General features: G+C 33.8%; 1 protein-coding gene across 2 annotated transcripts in view; it reads left to right on the top strand.

Annotated features, from left to right (window-relative positions):
• LOC119837970 (octopamine receptor beta-2R) overlaps window positions 1-21965 on the top strand; it is a 135451-nt gene that overhangs the window by 49066 nt on the left and 64420 nt on the right. Inside the window, exon 3 of one of the 2 annotated variants that reach the window (XM_038363773.1) lies at window positions 5500-5540. The exons of the other annotated variant lie outside the window; for it this stretch is intronic. The gene's annotated coding sequence lies outside the window, so the exon portion shown is untranslated. The remainder of the gene's footprint in view (window positions 1-5499; window positions 5541-21965) is intronic. 2 annotated transcript variants of the gene reach the window in all.

Raw genomic sequence — 21965 nt, forward strand, 5'->3', positions numbered from 1 at the left:
AGTCTTTTAATAAAATTTGTTACTGCATTGTTTACATTTAATTAAAGTGTAATTAATACCCTTCGCCAATAAGAAGGCTAGAACATAAGCTATTTATGGATAACATGCCTAGCAGAAACTTAAAGCCTTCCAAGCCCTTTAACTCACATTACATAGTTGGTGTCTTCATTAGCCAAGTTTCTTAACTTTGCGGAAAGCTCTCTCTTTACCATTAATACTAAAAACATTTCTATGGATTTTCCGCATCAACGTATCATCATACAAACTTGGTGAAGCGCTATTGACCATCTTTTTATTGCAATATAATGAACTTTTTCTCTTTGAACATTTTTAAATACACTGAATTCGAGTTTACATTATAAACATGCTCTATTTAAGTCTACCAAAATAAAATAATACAAAGTACAGAATAAATATACAAATTGCACAATCGGCAACCTTATGGCTACAGAGCCATCTCTTCCAGGCAACCAAAACAAAAAAAACAGTACAGAGATAGCGAATAGGTAGGTGGTGCATTCTTTAGATATATACGTTTCGTTAATTTCAAAAATTACTTTAGTATATTTCAAAAACGAACACAGTGGTCTCATTTCTATTCAGTACTACGAGATAATATATAACAATAGCTCTTAACTTAACTGAGTTTTCATCTATCTAGAAATCGAAGGAAATTGATATTCGTATAGCTCAGAGTTCATGAGTAAAATTAACATTAAAAGTACGAATTAATGTTGTATAACAATGATAGGCATTTTAAACAATAAAATAAAAGGTTAAGGTGAAAATAGTATAAACAATTTGTTCCACAAACTGGCTATAGAAAAAGGATTAGATGAGATAGAACTTTGTGAGTTGGCGAAGACGCAAATCAAGAGTTAATATTTTAACTTCATTTGGACTCTGTGATCCGATCAATATCTAGTCTACCATTTAAGGTATGGAGACAATCCCTTGTAATAAGGTTAATTGACGATTTTATTGGAACAATTCAAGCAATTTTCATGTACCAATAACTACGTATTATGTAAAGCCCACGCTGAGATACGTTTGATTTATATTTGCTATCAGAAGCCATTAGCTGGATTATCGCCAATTAGTTCGAAGATCGGTTGTTAGTCGCGTAAAATTGCGATATCTCGCTGCGTTCATTTGTCTAAATATGTCTTCGTTGGAAGAACAATTGGTTATATACGAAATTATTAGAGTAAGAAATAACAGGATGTAGGTATGAATAGTCAAACAAAACTACAAAGCAATAGTAATATATGCACCTCTACAGGATTCTCAACTTTTTGATGTATTGTAAATAGATCTTTACAAACTGTTAGCGATAAAGAACCTGACACAAATTATATCTATCAAATAATTTTTTATCTAACTGTCTATATATCTATCTATCTATCTATCTATCTATCTATCTATCTATCTATCTATCTATCTTTCTATCTATCTATCCATCTATCTATATATCTATCTATCTGTCTATCTATCTATCCATCTATCTATCCATCTATCTATCTATCTATCTATCTATCTATCTATCTAGGGATATAATCAATCTTCGATTATTGTTTGTTCGATCGATCCCTAACCTGTATGCCAATACGAAACATTCATTTGATTGGTTATTGACATGCTTTTCTCGGAAAGGCAATTGCTTGATCAATATGTAGTTGTATCTTTCCCATTAGGATTGATTATATTAGCATAGGCCATATTGTGACTAAGCATTTATGAATATTATTTTAATGTATTTTGGCAATTACAGAGTAAGAAAATTTTGAAAGAATAGAAAATGGATGGCCGAGAGGCTAGCCGTTGCTACGGTTAGGCAAGAAACGCGGGTTCGAATCCCGCTTCGTGATCAAATATTTTCTATTCTTTTAAAATTTCTCTTTTATAAAGCATTTCAATGCTATAAAACTAAAAATTAAATTACAAAGTATTTAAAAGTTTTACCCCAAATAAATATGCAAGTTATTGAAAAAGATTGTTTTAACGTAAACTAAACTGCCTTCGAATTGTTAAAACCAGACCAAATATGGCAGAAACCAGCTTTCAAATAAAGAGAATCATAAAAATGAATTCACCCAGTTATAGTTTTGAGTTAACAAATACAAAAATAAAAACGCGTGGAATTGATAACTTCCTCCTTTTTTGAAGTCGGTTGAAAACAAACTGTTTGTATAATGCATTGGATAGTGTTTTTAGGGGAAGAAAGAATATAATATCAATTATATAAAACTAGTTATATAAAGAAACATATTATATAGTAATTAATTACTGAATAAATAAACCTATCAGTTATGCAGCATCACAGCATTTTATAATATATCTAAATCGATTTCTAGCCCTATATAATATTTTTCACTAGCAATCCGCCCCGGCCTCACTCGTGGTACGTGTATTCTCTTCAACAAAAATTTTACCGAAATAGGTACACCCGTTCTCGAGTTTAATGCTTATTCACAAACAATTTCTTTAAACGTGACCGAAGCTTGAAGCGAAAACTTGCTTAAACACACAGACATACATCCGAAATAATTTGAAATGTAAACATATTAATAATTATTATATAACTTCAGTAAGTCGACGACCTCTTAAGTCATCCCTTGGGACTCAGCGAAATAAATATCCCATTAGGAGTTACTTTTATGATGATATTGCTGTCTCATATAATTTGAAGCAAATGAAAGAGATAGGTATAAAATTAATGAAAGATGAAGAATAAAACAAATAAACAACTGAATCGATTTATGTGAGTTATTAATATATAGGATAATGAATATTTTATTAATATTCATTACTTTTAACGTTGAATGAACATAGGTAGAACCCAAAATTAAAATTTAGTAATTGAAAAAATTGGCCACCCATCAAATTATTGTCCGTGCCAGCCGTTGCTTAACCTCGATTTTAATAATGATAGTAATAATAAAAATTCTTTATTGTACACAAAGATATGGACAAAAAAATACAGCACAAGCAGATGAGGTACAGAAGGCAGTCTTATCGCTATTGAGTGATTTCTACCAGACAACCACAAAGCAAAGGAAAAGCTGCGAAGTAAGAGAGTTTAACACTCGGGCACAGTATAATAAGTACAAGTAACTCGGGTACGGAACCCCAAAAAGCAAAACTTTCTTTCTACTACTTATGTCTATACTAAAGCCGCTTCAAATTAATTCTAGACTAAGATAAACAAACGCACTACAATGGCGATGTTTTTAATTTATATCCGTGAGTCACCGGCTGCACTTTATTAGTTTAATTTCAAAGTTACCGTGCCACAGGTAAAGTTCGAGCGTCGGGCATTTCGTATCATGTCTAGGTGAGTTGTGTCTATGAGTCAAGTTATAATATTCTGTGTTTGGCTAACAATTTGTGGTGTTGGTGATTAAGTTTAGTTTAGTTGATAAAGTAGGAGTGAGAAATTTTGAAAACTAACTAAAAAGTAGGAGTGGTTTAAATAGAAATATAAGTAATGGATAAATTGATGTTATTCATAAAGTTGCAATTACAAATCTTTTAAACTTTTTAATTTTTCAAAGCTTACAATATATGTTAGATTAATTTTCCCGTTTACTAACTATATGATACGTGACACAGAAATATCTATACTAATATTATAACAGGAGAGAGAGAAAGTGTTTGTAATGTTCTCATACAAAAGTACTGGATCGATTTCAAAAATTCATGCACGATTACAAAACTGCAATTCACTGAGTGACACAGGCTATTTATATACCACGAGCGAAGCCGGGGCGAACAGCTAGTAAGCAATAGACATATTAGTTTTTATAAAAAAAAAAAACAAAAAAAAATTCTCGTATTAATCTTATCTCTCTTTCTTCGTGTTATAGAAAATTAAAACACATTCAATATACGACTTTAATATTATTATAATACACTACAATTGCCCAGTTACTGACGATATTATGTGGAAGCTACATCCAGCATGAGATACGCGCAATCACAAACGAGCTTATCAGCGTAAATGAATACAAAGTGAAATCACTTTTAAACCCCACACCACAGCGTACAAATTGGCACACGAGCTCCCCTTTTCTCACAGAGCACATTACACTTTCATATTTCATTCCGCCATTACCAAGCGAAACAAAATATCAGGAAATTCGGTGTAACGACGTAAATTGAATTATAACAGCGACTCCTTCAGAATGTTAAGTAAGGAAGTTTGCTTCAAAGATCTCATTTGAAAACGGTTTCAAGTTGTAATACAAAGTTTCAAAAAGCAATCTTCATAATAATTCAATCTAATCTAATTTAGTTCAGTTAAAGTATGAAATATGATAGGGTTTGCTTACTTGTAGTGCTGAAATATGACGCTTTATGTCTAAGTATACCTAGTATTCAAAGAAAACGTAATTTATATTATATTCTAGTTTATCATAGACTGGTGCTAATGCATTGCTTTCGTTAGCTATCGACTGCGCCTTAACAGCTCAGACTGAGGTCTTAATTAATGGGTATTAATTAACTACAACGCCTTAAATAACATAACAATTTACATGAGAAATTCCTGATGTCGTAACCTAAAATTGAATAAAAGAACATATACATCCACGTAGATATTTATGTAATAATAGTTTATAAAAATAAATAGTTCCACATTAAATAAACAATTATCAAAAAAAAAAATTGTCTTCATTAAGACAGATAGCAAGCAATTTAAGCGCTTACCCCCATACGAATAAAGATCAATGGCCTCGTTAAATTATTTCGTATCATTACACACTCTCAGACTGGAAAATATGAATGTGCTGCCATTTTACTCACTTTCATATATCTATTCAAAGGTCCCGCATTCGTTTATAAAAGATTCGGTGACATGATCTGTATAATGCGCTTGACCGACTTCGACAAAGGTGAATACTTATTCTATATTAATATCATGAATGGGGAAAATCATTATATTTAACTGACTGATAATACGCGGATATGGGAAGATTCAGTTTTACAATTTTTTTTATTTTAGAAACATTGTTTATATGATTTTTATATATTATCATGATATGCTAATCTGTAAGTATAAAAACTTCTGCATTCAGAGATATAAGTAAGTTATTTTAACCATTTATTTTTAAGTTCCGACTTATTATTCCATACTATAAACCAGACATATCTACACATCATTAAGTTCAATGTATCATGTGTTAAAATCCCCCCTTATCATCACGAAACAAAGAGTTTATGTATTATAGTAGATATATTCTAGGTAATTATGCTTTAAATTTGGTCGCTTTGTCACTTCCAGCCACTACCAGCCATAAACATTAGTCAAATATTTACCTATCTATATAAAAAAAACACAAAATATTCCAAAGAAACTAAAAGATCCTACCCAACTAAATTTCTCCAACACTTTATCCCAAAACTACCCAAAATTAACGCAGACGGTCTACAAATAGCGAAGTAACCTTTTCAAGCGCTAAGTACCCAACAAAACAGTAAAAGTCCTCTATTTCTTTTCAGGAAACAAGTTCTATCGGGCTATTGAGCTGTGAAGATTTATGGTAAGGCCGACCTATATACTATAATGCTATGTACCATTAATTACAATCATTGAAAGTTGTGAGCTTCTTCCCATTTCGGGGTTGGATCAAATAAGCAATTGTCTTACCTATTTAGTGTGGCCTTTCTGCAACTTTTGTATGTTTGTAACGTTTTCACGAAAAACCACTGGAGCGATTTCATAAATTCTTTCATTGTTAGAAAGCTGCAACTTTACTACGTGACGTAGCTTATATAATATATACCACAGGGGAAGACGGGACAAACAGCTAGTTTATGTATAAGACTCGGAAATACTGTTGGTCTGGTGGGTGAGATACTGGCTAATGCTTCAGAAATAACTTGATTGATTTTATTAGTCTGATAGAAAATTTTATAAAAGGCTTAAAACTTCCCTAATACTTATGACAACACTCGTATATATTTTATCTAGCTCTTATGGTTGAAATGCTTTTTGTTTTTAATATGAATTAATATTGGAGGGATACACAAAACTTTCTAACTAGTAGGATTATGTTGGCACCAGCTATCACACTATGAAGAACGTTCATCATCATCATCAGCCGATATATTCCCACCGCTGGGACAAAGGCCTCCTATGAGGGTTCAGGCCATAATCTACTATGCTTGCCAATTGCGGGTTGGCTGATGTTACATGTCGTCAAACTCTTGATTCTTGGACATGCCAATTTCCTCACGATGTTTTCCTTCACCGTTTCGAGCAGTGGTGATGTTATCCACGTGCGCAGATTCGCAAATATCTCAGCAGTGGGAAACATGAATTGACTGATGATGATGATAGGTGGAGGTGACCACTTAACATCATATGGCCCACCTGTCCCATTGCTTACTCTGCCATATAGAATCATAGAATAGACCAAAAATTCAGGAAACGGTTTGTATCGAGCTGTGAAGATTTATTGTCAGTCTGACCCAAATAGAAGTGAAGCGTTTTATATATTAGGCTATTTGTTACTATGATAGACTGTTTCAATATTCGACGAACCTATCTGGGGTGTGGTGACCCCTGAGGCTAGTTTAGTTTAGGAGTTTATTTACTTTTCGCATCCGTCATAAATAGATCGATTTTGTTGCAGTTTCATGTAAAAGAAAGTCTTGTTATATTGTTTCTGAGGCAGCATAGTATCTGATTATGGAATAGTCAAGGGGATGAATAATATGGGTGCTGTTTGTTTTTTAAGAATTCTGTTTTTCGTGTTTTAGCTGCGTTTGGTTGAAAAATAAACTATGGTTTTAAGCTTTTCGGAGAGAGTACTGGATCTCTATAAATATGCAAAACGCATGTAAATTCATGCATTTTATATATTCATGCTCGTCTAGTTCAAAATTTAATTTTGATTTATGCTTAGTTACAATATATTATATGGGTCTGACAGTGATGAGCGAGTAATGATGACAGTGACTGGAGGAAATGAGTCTTATAAAACTCAAATTTTACATATCATATATTGACTTTTATCTACAATTTTACTACCTGGAGTATGTGGCTTAACTTGACAAGTACTTGTGAAAAAGGTTCCCTATGTGCGAATCTAGACATCTATCTATCTACGTGCATCATTTGATTTGATCAGCTGATTTTACGTGAAAGAGTAACAAACATCCGTACGTTCTTACAAAGTTTCGCCTTAATAATATAAGCAGGGTAGGATGTATGTTATTATTTATCATTAGTACCGAACAAACACCTAATGGACACTGAAATTACTGACATAAAATGATTTTTCGAATAACTTTTTATAGTTTTAAAGCCTCTTATAATGCTTGTCCAATGCGCATTAAATAATTAAGCTTATCTTACATTTTCTAATTATTCATATATTCCTTTATTCGCCTCTTTCCAATTTCTATTATTAACTAAACGATAGTGTTGTGTAAAACAATGCCACTTTTATTTGAGGAAGGCGGTTGGAAATATTGATTCACTGCATACTAGCGTTCGTAAATGAGCATGCGATTTCACAAAATTCGTGACTCGTTTTAGCTGTATAATTTATCAACCGACTTCAAAAAAGGAGAAGGTTCTCAATTAGACTGACTAGAACTGATTTTGATGATTCTTTTTATTTTAATTTATAACTGGTATCCTTGTAGGCCCATTTAAATTTAGTCAAGTTGTAAGAATTTGACTGTTTAAGTTTATGTAAAATTCTTTATATCTATTTTATAGTGAAATCTGTTTCACTGATCGATTTTCTTTACGGACAAGTAGAGATCATCTGATCAGCCTTCTGTGTCCTGCCAGACCGAGACTTTTTTTTTTGCGTCCCCACCAGTAATTGAACCCAGGACCCCTCGGTTTTACGCTCACGCATTAACCACTGTACCAAGGAGGCGGTTTATATCTATTTTATAGTGTTTTATATATTTCACTAAATTATTTTTTTATATAGTGTGTGTGGGGCTTAAGCAAGGAAAAAGACAATTAAAAAAAACGATTATTATAGACTAGAGCAATATTAATATTATGTAATACATATAATACTTCCAGGTCAGTGTAATATCACTAATTATCAGAAGATGCCTTATGTTATTACGACTTACATTACATCTCTGGCCATACCGGATCGAATTTGAAAATTCCTTCACCAGCAGAATGCTTCATTGTTCAAGAGTTAATATTAGGTTATTTTATCCCGGACGAAGAGGGCTATATCGAAGTTTCAATGCTTTCGAATTGTGGAGCGAGATTGTATGGAGACGTAATTTCCGCGTCTACTATGGAAAAATAACAATACCATACGAAATAACGGTAAAATATTTTAATCATTTCTAACCGCTTTAACGCGCAAAAAGGCTTTACCGTCTTCAAATTGTCACATGAGAAGCACCAGATTTTACAAATAACAAGCCGAGGTATTCCCGCACGGATGCCGTTCCGGTGAAATTTATATAATAACTAGCGATCCGCCCCGGCTTCACCCGTAGTACATGTAGCTTATAGCCTTCCTCAATAAATGGGCTATCTAACACTGAAATAATTTTTCAAATCGGACCAGTAGTTCCTGTGCTTAGTGCGTTCAAAAAACAAACTCTTCAGCTTTATAACATTAGTATAGATATGTTTTAAATTATTTAATGAGTACAATTACATTTACATAAAGTAAAGGTTGTTAGGTAAAACTGTGTAACAGGCTTTATGATGTCTCACACTTTTTGTAAATAATAGATTTTCTTAACTTAAAATCAGAAATAGATTAGAAATTAAGAACGACTGTATAGTTGCTTTTAATAAGCAGTTACTTATAAGAAGTGAATTCTTTGACATATTAATATTTTTTTATTATTTTAAAGTAATAATTAATAATATTTGTATTTTAAGCACAGTTTATGTTAGTTATTGTGTAATTAATAAATGTTAGTGCGTACTATAAGACAATTTCGCGTCACAACGCGAAATCTCTGACGCGCACTGACGTGTTTTGACTAAGCCATTATGACTCTGCTAACGCAGGCGCCATGACGCCGAATTGCGTTAACTTATTATTCTGTGGTATTTACAACCTTTGTCAGAAGAACGCGTACTTAGCGCGCGTCAGAGCGTTATCGCTGTGTTTTACGATATAAATTACCGCGTGATACAACACAATTCGGCGTCATAGCGATGCGTCAGGTTGGCGCTCTGACGCGCGTAATGTCGTGTACATTGCGCGCGTCAGGTTTTCTACCTAACAAAACCTTTAAACTCATGCTGCTTACGTCAAAACTATTGTATTGTTTGTATTTATGTTTAATTGTTTGGATACTAAATACAGTTATATTTTTGTTTTGAAACAAGTAAATAGGGTGACTGTTTAATAAAAACATTAAATATATTAAGTTGTTCGATCTGTGTAATTAAAGATCATAAACTATAGCATTGTATTATAATCCTTTCTTCTATATTCCTACTAATATTAGAAATGTCAAAGTATGTTTCACTGGCTATCTCTTCTTCGCGCTTAAGCCACTGAACCGATTTGTATAAAATTTTGAATATTTTATGACCTAAGCAAGTTTTTATCCCGGATATCACATAGAAAAGAGAAAAAAAAATCGGACTGTCTATTTTTTAATGGTTGTCCATACACATTTATAGGTATTTCGCAGTCTTGAATAGCTTAAGTACCATACAAACGGGTTGACTTAGCAGAAATTATAGCTACGGTCAAGGTGATGTGATATAAAGCAACCGACTGAACTAAACTTAACATTACGTAAGGTTGCAACTTATATAACATCTTGTTTAAAATCAGCTGGACCAAATATTTGTTATAATTCTCTATATAGTTGACTATTTGACTGTCACATTAAATCTTTATACATAAGGAAACTACATTATTATTAAACCTAATTTTAAAAGTTATATGATTATCTATAAATGTTCAAGAATCTTCTAAATACAAAAGTGTGTTAGTTTGCTTGTTTGTCTTTCTTCCCAAGCAGTTAGACAGACACATTTTTGGTTTATAAATTAAATTAGTAATATTATAAATGCGAAACTTTCTTAGGTTTTTAGGTTTTACTACTGCAGCCAAAAAAAGACCCAGAGTTAACTCTGACACAGGGTATTTTTACACGCTTTTTATTAGTTTCACCTGTATGTTTGTTTGTAACCGATTTCTTTGGGCGCGATTTTGACCCACTTTAAACGGCCAGATTTCGTTCAAACTTTGTAGATTTATTGAGGACCGATGACAATACACTAATTTTATAAAATTATTCCAGTTTTCAATTTGCAAAATATGATTTTTGTCAAAGCGTCATCATCATCATCATCATCAGCCCATATATGTTCCCACTGCTGGGACACAGGCCTCCTATGAGGGTTCAGGCCATAATCCACCACGCTGGCCAAGTGCGGGTTGGCAGATGTCACATGTCGTCGAACTTTTAATTCTCGGACATGCCGGTTTCCTCACGATGTTTTCCTTCACCGTTTAAGCAGTGGTGATGTTATCCACATGCGCAGATAAATTGAAAAATCAATTTATTTCCTGCACGCTCGCCCGGTCTCGAACCCCGACTTATCGATTTTGAAGTCCGAGGTTCTCACCACTGAGCCACCACTGCTTTCAAAGCGTGTTTTTTAGTTTTTTTAAACTATTATATTTTATTATTTTGAAAATCAACCCCTAAAACGTTTAAACAGGGGATGAAAATTTTTGTCTGCCGCTGAAACTCTAGAGCACAGCTGTTACAAAATATATAGTAACATTTCCACTAAAATTCGAGTGCTTCAAATAGTCTAGTCTCTATTTTCTATACTAAAATTGTCACCTAAGTCTGGCAGATGTGCCACTCCAGTTTCGGGGCGAATCGATAACCCGACCTAGCAGCATTGATCTTCTCACTATAGCAATATTTATTAGTATGGAGTAGACATTATTAACCGTACAGTTAAAAAATACTTATATTAGGAGCCTTTTTAGTGTCCTTACCACATTCCCACAGAAAATCGACGTAAAATAGTAATATGCTAAATTAATTAATTCCCCAACAATTACGACATTGGGGCCTTCAAGAAAACAGCGTATATGTCATTGAAATGCCGGCGAAGAACCTGTAACACCTCTAGTGTTACAAGTATTTATGGGCCTTGGTGACCACTTAACATCAGGTGGCCCATCTGCTCCTTTGCCTGCTCTGCTATAAAAAAATGCTACTGTGTTTCGTACGGTGAGTTGGAAGCCCGTTTTTTTTTCACTCTTGGCTTTTTTCTCGTGCCAGACGTCAAATATTCCTTACCCCTCAAAAGAAGGCATCGCATTTGCAGCGGCCCTGCCTCAGATGCAAGTATGCAAATGTTCATAGGCGGTGATCGCTTACCATCAGGTGAACCACCAGCTCATTTGCCCTCTATGGCATAAAAATATAGATAGACAGACAGAGTGTTACTTTCGCATCAGCGATTGATAGCGTAAAAGTATTTTTCCAATTACAAATGTTTATTTTATCATACTGTACAAACAGTTAATCTAATTACTAGGTTTATATGTAAGATGCCTAAATCTATGTATTATCGTAATGTCAACGTTAGGGTAAATTCACATCCTACTATCCTACTAATTCTACTAATCCTACTTCCTACTAATATTATAAATGCGAAAGTTTGTAAGGCTGTGTGTGTGTTTGTTACTCTTTCACGCAAAAACTACTGAACAGATTGAAATGAAATTTGGTACGTAGACAGCTGGACTACTAGAATAACATATAGGCAACTTTTTATCCCAATATTACCTAGGGGATACGGACTTACGCGGGTGTAACCGCGGGGCGCAGCTAGTCTATCATAAACTTGCAGCGTGTAGGCAGGAATTGGTGATATAAGGGCGTCCACACATTACAACGTGACTATTAAACATAAGCATTAACAATTTTTTTAATGATTCTAATTTTATTTTGATCAACGCTCTTGGTATGAGTTTCTTATTATAAAGGGATTACATGTTGTTGTTCTAAGAAAGCTTCGTCAAAAAGAAACTAAGTATAGTAGAAAGCACAAAATAACTGTTTTTTTTGCTTTAGTTAAATTCATATCTTCAAAACAATTGTATTTACAATTTTATGTTTATCTTTAACAAGCTGTGCCTCGATATTTCAGCTACGTCTTAAATTCTATCATATACTCTTCCTCCATAAATACACTAACTAAAACTATAATTATTTTTAAAATCGAACCAACAATTTTTGATAATAACGCGTACAAACAAACAAACTTAGCTTAGCATAGCTGGGTTTAAATTATAGTTTTCTAATAAAATTACACTTTAATAATCTTCAAAGTGTAAGAAAAAGTGTTACAACAACCATATTATCGTATAAAAAAAAATGAGCAATGAATCCTTAAAGGTTTTTACGACTGATGTGTCATCACCCTTAATCTCCAATCCAATGCATAAGGTGATTAATATTCGATGCGTTTGTGTTGAGATAAGCTCGCACATAGAATTCATATTAATATTATAAATAAGGAAGCTTTGTCTGTCTGTCATTCATACAAAGAAAGTATCTCTTGTTATTTTATGTAGTTTCCTGGTCCAGTTCAAAAATTCTATACTTATCTCGAGCACCAGTCTCTCACAAATGTTAGTAATCACACTAATGTTATAAATGTGAAAGTTTGTTTGATTGAATGTTTGTCCGTCAATCACGCTGTAAATCAATAAATATACGATTTAATGATTCAATCAACTAAATTATTTCACTCAATCTTTTACAGAGTATACGTAAGGAAAGAAAGAACTTATGAAACTGGTATTCACACCGATTCTTGATAAATGTACAAATTAAATATGCTTAAAATGGGTCAACACGAGTCTAAATGTCACACAAACATACACGGGAACCTTATACAAACGACTTAACATATATCTGAAGAGTTTGAATTGATTGAGTTTGAACGCACTAACATCAGGAACTACACGACCGATTTATAAAAACACCATTAGATTTTATGTATGTGATAATTAAGAGCTATAGGCTATATTTGTGGCACAGGCGATAGAGAGGCAAACAGCTTGTTGAGTTATTTTCAAAGGATAAGATTATCTCATTAATCTTATACCTTTAAACGAGCAATTCTTGTATATATATATATATATATATATATATATATATATATATATATATATATATATATATATATATATATATATATATATATATATATATATATATATATAATTGGAATCTCGGAATCGGCTCCAACGATTTTCATGAAATTTAGTATATAGGGGTTTTCGGGGGCGATAAATCGATCTAGCTAGGAATCTTTTTTAGAAAATGTCATAAATGTGTTTTATTCGTGCTTTTTTTTTCCTGACATCTATTGGTGAATAATAATACTATTTTGCTTCGTAGATAGCTGGAAAACTGAAATAACACATAGGCACTTTTTATACCGATATTCCTACGGGATACGGACTTACGCGGTTTCAACCGCGGGTCACAGCTAGTAAATATCTAAAATTAACAACAAATACGAAGAGGTTATAATGCCATCTATTGTAATTCACCTCACGTAATGGTAGTATCATTAGGAACGCATTGCGAATACTGTGGAGTTATTACGCATCTATGCGCGATCTTAGTACATTTGTTAATTTAAGAGACCTATTAATATCAATGTATCATGAATTTTTCTGCTTTTTAATCAAAATATCCTGAAGGATATAGGTATGCTAATTTAATAATGTAACACTAAATCCTACTAATATTATAAATGCGAAAGATTGTAAGGATGTGTGTGTGTGTTTGTTGCTCTTTCACACAAAAACTGCTGACCCGATTGCAATGAAATTTGGAACGTAGATAACTGGACAACTGGAACAACATATAGGTAACTATTTATCCCGATATTTCTACGGATTTACGCGGGTGAAACAGCGGGGCGCAGCTAGTATTTCTTATAACGATTAAAAATCATGCCAATAAACGGGCAATTATTCTGAGTTTTTGTAAAATTATTCAATAAGCTACATCTATATATATAAAATTCTCGTGTCACAGTTTTCGTTGCCAAACTCCTCCGAAACGGCTTGACCGATTCCTCTGAAATTTGGTAAGCATATTGGGTAGGTCTGAGAATCGGCCAACATCTATTTTTTATCCCGATATTCCTACGGGATACGGACTTACGCGGGTGAAACCGCGGGGCGCAGCTAGTCTTATATATAAAATTCTCGTGTCACAATGTTAATCTCTATACTCCTCCGAAACGGCTTGACCGATTCCTCTGAAATTTGGTAAGCATATTGGGTAGGTCTGAGAATCGGCTAACATCTATTTTTATACCACTAAACGATAAGAGTAAGGCAGAACAGCGTTTGCCGGGTGCAGCTAGTCTTAATATATAAAAATCCAGTATCATGATGTATTCCCAATGAACTCTTCACCAACTCAACTGATTTGAAATTTGGCATTTTATGCGTAATTTGGTCCAGCTTAAGGTAAAGGATAGTTTTTATTTCGATTAATTATCCCAATAATTTAAAATTAACAATAACTTTAGCCACAGCCACAGCAACGCGTTGCCGGGTATGCTAGTCGTGATTTAATAGTGTTTTATTTTTTAGTTCAATCAATACATCTTTAGTAAATGGCGTATTTCTGAGTTTTGTACGCGTGTAATTTATATGTGTGCGTGCTATGTGACGCTCATTGTTTCATTCGTTGTATAGACGTGTGTGTGCATCATTTAAGCACTTATCCTATTGAGCATAGAATTGAGTGGTTAAGGATTCGAATCTCGGAAACCACTATTAAATAAAGAAACACATGAGATAAAGCTAAGAACCTAAGTGAAGGTTGTACAGTTGTTCAATTCATTTATAATATTATAGTGGGATATAACAGTGCGTGCGTATGTGTGTGTGTGATACATCATGTAATTAATTACTTGTTGTAATTTCAACCAATTCAAGCGAAACATTACGTTAATTGTTCACTGTAGATTGAACAGCAGCTATGCGAGATACTCATTGTTAACCTTTTTATAAATACTAGCTGCGCCCCACGGTTTCACCCGCGTAAGTCCGTATCCCGTTGGAATACCGGGATAAAAAGTTGCCTATATGTTATTCCAGATATCCAGCTGTTTACGTTCAAAATTTCATTACAATCGGTACAGTAGATTTTGCGTGAAAGAGCAACAAACACACACACACATCCTTACAAATTTTCACATTTATAATATTAGTAGGATAGTAGGATGTATTATTGCTATCTTTTCGCTGGCGGCTTTTCTCACGTAGTCAAAAGAAAAGACAGACCTAGGGTATTTCACGTAAAAAACCCGTCCCCGTAGATTTCAATAAAAAAACTTACGCAATGTCATGTTTTGAGTCTCAAACTATCTCTATGCCAAATTTCACTCAAACCGATTCAGCCGTTTTCATTCTCTTTAATCAATTAACAATAATTTAAAAATGTAATCTGTAACGCTGTTATGACATACATAAATCCATTTTATCAAGTCATGTTCCCCCACAATAACAAATTACTCCAAAATTATCCATTACATATAAAGACTAAATATACTAATATTTAGCTGGTAATAAAGATTATGCAAATGGCAATATGCGTTTTGGGACAACCGCCAGTTTCAAACCACTCTAATAAATTATATAGAGCTGTTAAAACCCAAATAATAAACAATACATTAATTACATTTCATATTCAAAACTCTTGTTTTCTTTTTATTTAAAGCGAGTACACTCTTCAGAGCTTGATGAGATCAGCATATCATGAGACTATTTTTACCGATTATATATTATAAAACACTGCAGCGTAACAACAACAAGAATGAAATATGATAATAAAGGCCAGAAACTCTGTGACTTTAGGTGGACGCCATTTGACTTACTACATAAGGAGACTATTCAAGTCACAACCAAGTGGGTTGGACAAAAATGGACCTCTGGTTTTATAATTAACACGCCAGAGAATTTATATTAACATTAGCTGCGCCCCGCGGTTTCACCCGCGTAAGTCTGTATCCCGTAAGAATATCGGCATAAAAATATGTGTTATTCCATTTGTCCAGCTATCTACGTACCAAATTTCATTGCTATCTGTTCTGTAGTTTTTACGTGAAATAGTAACAAATATACACTTACACATACATCGATCCTCACAAACTTTCGCATTTATAATATTAATAGGATAGGATAATACTACATCTGTTTAATCTACCTCTACATACTCAAGGATTTTGGAACCAAGGAACTAAGTACCCATATAAAATACATGGAACAACTCCACAAGTGCTTCTAAGTAAATATTACATCCGGAACGTTGTTTAAACCGAGAAATACGTTCCGTCACAGGCGAAACGCCTAAAAGCCATTTAAATAATGTAACAGCTCCATGCATTCGCAATCTAACCTACATAGCCATTGTACTATCATACCAATTGTGGAACGGTAGCCGTCCGCCATGTTCCACTAAATAATGGTGTATATACTGGACTAGCTGTTGCCCGCAGTTTCGCTTGCGTGCTCGAAATGGTACTAACTTTCATCCCCTTTTTTAGGAAGGGATTTGTCAAAATCTTCTTAGCGGATTCCTACATCGTTGTGGCTTGGCTTATTTATTATTTTCTTATCAGATAGTCCATTTATCGAGAAAAGTATGTATATTGTTACATCACGCTATGACAATAGTAGTAGAGTTGCTTAAAAATGTTGCAAAAATAAACAGTTTGAAGGATTAAATAAGAAAATTACAACTGTATTATTTATTTTATTGGGTTTATACTAGAGAAACCCATTCTCTTCTTCATTGCTTTTTTTCTTGTTTTTTCTATGGCCTTTCTGATTCCAAATACACGAATTCTGCCCTCTTTGGTGCTTACAAGTTGGGCTGCGAAAGAAGTAATAAATTATCAAAAATAATAAGGCCCGACACAGACTCCTTTGAGCCTAGTTTATAAAGCTTTAGCTGTACGTTTTTTTCTCTCCATTTGAGCCTTCCTTGTGCCAAGAATATTTAATAAATAATCGAATTCGACAAACTGTTTATCATTTAGCTATTCATTTTTATTTACATTGATAACTATCTCTTGCCCGCAACTTCGCCCGCTTCGCCCGAACGGTCTTAATAAATTATCATGGTCCAACTTTTCATGTCCTATTGTCTCCCCTTTGAGGAAAGAACTTATCAAAATCTTTACTTAGTGAAAGCTCACGTCATAACATCCATCTGCATGCCAAATTTCAGCCCGACCCGTCCAGTGGTTTGGGCTGTGCGTTGATAGATCCCGAAGTTAGTCAGTCACCTTTGAGTTATATATATTTAGATCACCATTAACTGTTTGGTTTTACAGAGTATACAATTAATCCTAACATTTATGTTTAAATGATTATATATTATACTGAATTCACAACATTTCACCAAATTCTAAACGCAACATCAAACGTATTTAGCATGCACAAATATTTATACAGTTTAAAATGTGTTGCATATTTAGAAATATGCGCGTCATTCCCAATAGACATAATTAGTTGAACCACCTCGCTATCTCCATTCGGTGTTTGGCAAATTACGATCCAACAGGGACTGAATTAGAGGTTTAATATGACGACAATTCAGATAGCCGTACGTTTTCACATAGCAGCAAATTATTTGGCGAACAATTATGGTTAATCGATTGATGCGCTGTTCAAACTCGATTTTCTAGCTGGCGAGCATTCAAATAGCGAATTAATATAATTATGAATTTAGTATTTTCTAGGGATAATGGTTATATTGTTTTTGATTATATTTTGAACGATGTGTAGTTTAAGCGACTTCACAAAAGAAAGAGGTTAACAATTGTACTTATTTTTGAGTTTGTTGTCTTACAACTTTTGACAAGGCGAACCGTTTGTTTTTTTGTTTATTTGAAAGCTGATGCTTCCCATTGGAACACCCATTTAAATTTGGTCTAGCTCTGATAATTTGAAGATTACCTAGCATTGGTTTAAAAATAATTATTTATTTATAAGATTACGTTATAATATTTTTTCTTTTTTATACTATTTAAGGCAATTTATGCATTTTAAATAATTTAAATTATAAAATAAACGCCCTTTATATGTCATCTACGATAAAATGAAGGTCGCACGTTGCATCTCGCCTCACGTTTGATTTAAATCTTTCTTTCAAAATTACTAAATGCTCTGAATTCTGAATGAATACATGAATCGAATGATTCTGAATCTCTTAGATGAAACGTCATTATGTCTACCATCTCAATGCTACAGATAAAAGAATGTATAGTAAAGTATTCTCATTTTTGTTCGTCTCCTGCTTCTCTAGGTTGTCTGGAGGAGATCGCCTCTTAAGACCGCCTGTTATACTCCACTGATTCAAAGTCCTTTTTCATTAGTAACAAATGAAATACAAACGGGCATGCAATAGAGAATCCAACACAAGAAATAACAATACAGCATATATGCGCTTCAATAAAGATCATATCAAGTCTCGCCAGGATCTTAGTATGTACCTATGAGTCATAACCAGACGCAATAATCGACTAAGTGCTAGGTCTGCTGGTGAGATAAAGGGAGCCTGGTGTATGTTTATAAATGTGATCGGAATATTATGACTGCATACTACACTGCATGGTATTGATTGCGAAATTGTGTTTGTTTGTTTTGCTTTTCTCTCAAACAACCTATGAGTTTTTTGTGTCTTGGGATAGCTAGGAGGCTAGGGCAGACATCGAATCTAATTTATATTGATTGTTAGTCGATTCAATGTTAGGTCTATCTATCTTTGATAAGATTTGCATTTCTTATTTTTAACTCTTGATGAAACTCCATTTAAATAAAACTAGAGTTAGTAAATTTATGGTACCTTTCAATTTTGAAAATCCATAATACTTCTTTTATATTAAATGCAGTTTTATTAATATTAAATCTGATTAAATGGAGATGTGGGCTTTGTACGACAATCCTAATGTCTAAATAAACCACCTTCAAATTGTTAAAACTGGGACTTCGCGGGAAGCACCAGTTTTCAAATGAAAAACGAATCATCAAAATTGTTTCACCCTGTAAAAAGTTACGAGGTTAAGAAGCAACGCAAGTCGTATTGAGAACGTCCGCTTTTTCTTTTCTTGAAGTCATTTATGAATTCTTTGATGCTTTCAAAACATGTCTATAATATTTGTAATTAATCTCCTAAAATGAATAAATACATAAATAATCAATAAGAATAAATGGTTTTCCTAACTATCAATATTAAGAATTAATTAACTAATTGAAGACCATTTCCTGGAATAAGACCTAAAACGTATAATCAAGCATTAGATGCGGGATGTAAAAGTATATGTTACATAAATTATAGTATATTCACATTAAATCAATACCAGGCATGCAGCCAATGCAATTGATATTAGACACATTAATTACGTAAATAATATGCATAGACGCGTTAGTAGAACATGTATAAATCATTTCTAATCCTACTAATATTATAAAGGCGAAAGTTTGTGAAAAAGTGTGTGTGTTTGTTACACTTTCATGCAAAAACAAATGAACCGATTGCAATGAAATTTGGTGCGTAGACAGCTGGACAACTGGAATAACATATAGACAACTTTTTATATCGATATTCCATTCCTACGGGATACGGACTTACGCGGGTGAAACCGCTGGGTGCAGCTAGTATTATAAATGCGAAAGTTTGTAAGGATGTGTGTGTCTTTATTACCCTTTCACGCAAAAACTACTTAACCGATTGCAATAAAATTTGGTACGTAGATAGCTGAACAACTGGAATAACATACAGGCAACTTTTTATCCGGATATTCCTACGGGAAGCGGGCTTACGCGGGTGAAACCGCGGAGTGCAGCTAGTATTATAAATGCGGAAGTGTGCTTGTCTTTATTTCACGTATAAAAGGAGAGATTCAATGATATGATTATGTACATGGGTAGAAGACTATCAAGTGGACATAGATTTGTTTTTCTGCGAAACATACAATTTCCAATGGAATTTCCTTAAACGACCCGGGTGAATCCAGTACATTAATTAATAAGTAAGTTATTCGGTCCAAAAAGCAGATTTCTTCATCATTAGCTCTTTATTCCTTCCCTTGGAAATATAATCGTGAAATATCGATATCTATCATATAATATATTGATAGGCAGTTGTTTCGTATGCATTTCATATCGTTCCCTCCACGTATCGTGATCATATGAATGTTTCATAGTGATACGTTCAGTGCTGGGCCAAAGCTGAAAGTATGGGTATAATTATATCGTTTTATGGATGAATCTCTGAATGTTTATTGTAGTTATTTATGATGTCATAAATAACTAAAAATTATTATTTTAATTTATTACTAGCGGTCCGCCCCCGCTTCGCCCGTGGTACATATATAACATATAGCCTTCCTCAATAAATGGGCTATCTAACACTGAAAGAATTTTTCAAGTCGGACCAATAGTTCCTGAGACTAGTACGTTCAAACAAACAAATAAACCAACAAACAATCAAACTCTCCAGCTTTATGATTAAAATAACGATAGTAACGATACGATACGATGGTAACAATAGTAACGATTCAAAAATAACTTTGAACGAAGTTTACTTGAATAAATAAATGTTTTAATTTGAAAACGTCCTCCCGGCTCAGCGACGACTCAAATTAGCAACGCCTGATGCTAAGAAGAAATTCCAATCCAACACCCGCAACGATCGATCTAGCCATCCACTTTCTGAGAACCTTTTAAATAAACCAATCGAATGATTGTTTTTGTGTTGCTATGCAGATTAGAGAGCGATTGGAAAATATTCAATCCAAGACGATGCCATTCCTACGTAACTATTACTGTACAAACGGAATCCTGGCAATGCTGTATTACGCGAATAAACAGGTTACATACCAACTATATAGTGTATTAAATCGGCCATAGTCTAATTTCTTTTTTTTTACAGGCATAAAACTCATTGTATCTCGCTCGCTCACCTACATGAGTCAGGCAATTACCAGGCCTCACAATTGGAGCGTGTATAACGTATCAATAACTTCAAAAACATCTTAGGATACAATTGATCTAGCCATCAGATCGTATACCCTTAAACTAATATTAGCTATTGCGTCATGCTTGAGCATTGCTATTTAATTGTGAGGTAAGTTAATTATGTCATAAATCTTTGAAACAATAGCGGTTTGTTGATAACTTGTAATTACTGTTCCGATAATAACTTTGAAACGGGTGGTTAACTTAAAGTATGTTTTGCGGATAACTTGGGTAATATAGGGACAATGTTTGGTTCAACTATTTATGGTAGTTTTATGAATGATCTTTCGAATTCCGGGAGTAGTCACCTATTGCTCGCTTCCTCTAAACCTATCATTAATTCTGTTACGATTGTTTTGTTATTGAAAAATCTGTTTATATTTGCACGCCCATTCGTCCTTGAACGCACCACTTTTCTTTAAAAGTCCGAGGCGCTAAGCACGGAGTTACAATCACTTAAAGCAGATTGTAATTCGTATGTGGTAGTTAAACACGCTTCAGTACGAATTGAGCCAGCTCGCACCGAGAAAGTACCACACCCCCACAGAAAACCGGCGTGAAATAGCATACTGCTGTGTTTCGTTCGGTGAGAGGGAGTCGGAGGTCCATATCCTTTTTCTTACCTATTCCAAATGAAGTCGGCGATCCATTTGTACAGGCGTAAGGTCGATTACCTTACGCCTCTCCAAATGTTCATGGGCGGTGGTAGCGCTTACCATCAGGCGACTCACCAGCTCCATTGCCACCAATGACATAAAAAAATATATGTAAAACTAGCACCTATATTGATTTTTACAGCAACTGTAACTCTTCAAACTCTTAACGAGCACTGGGCAGCCGATATCACGTATTTCCTAAAGCGTCTACGAATACGCTTACAATGCAGAAAATAAAATCCGTCCTCGATATTTT

This window comes from Zerene cesonia, chromosome 29 (assembly GCF_012273895.1).
Source record: "Zerene cesonia ecotype Mississippi chromosome 29, Zerene_cesonia_1.1, whole genome shotgun sequence".
Lineage (NCBI taxonomy): Eukaryota > Metazoa > Arthropoda > Insecta > Lepidoptera > Pieridae > Zerene > Zerene cesonia.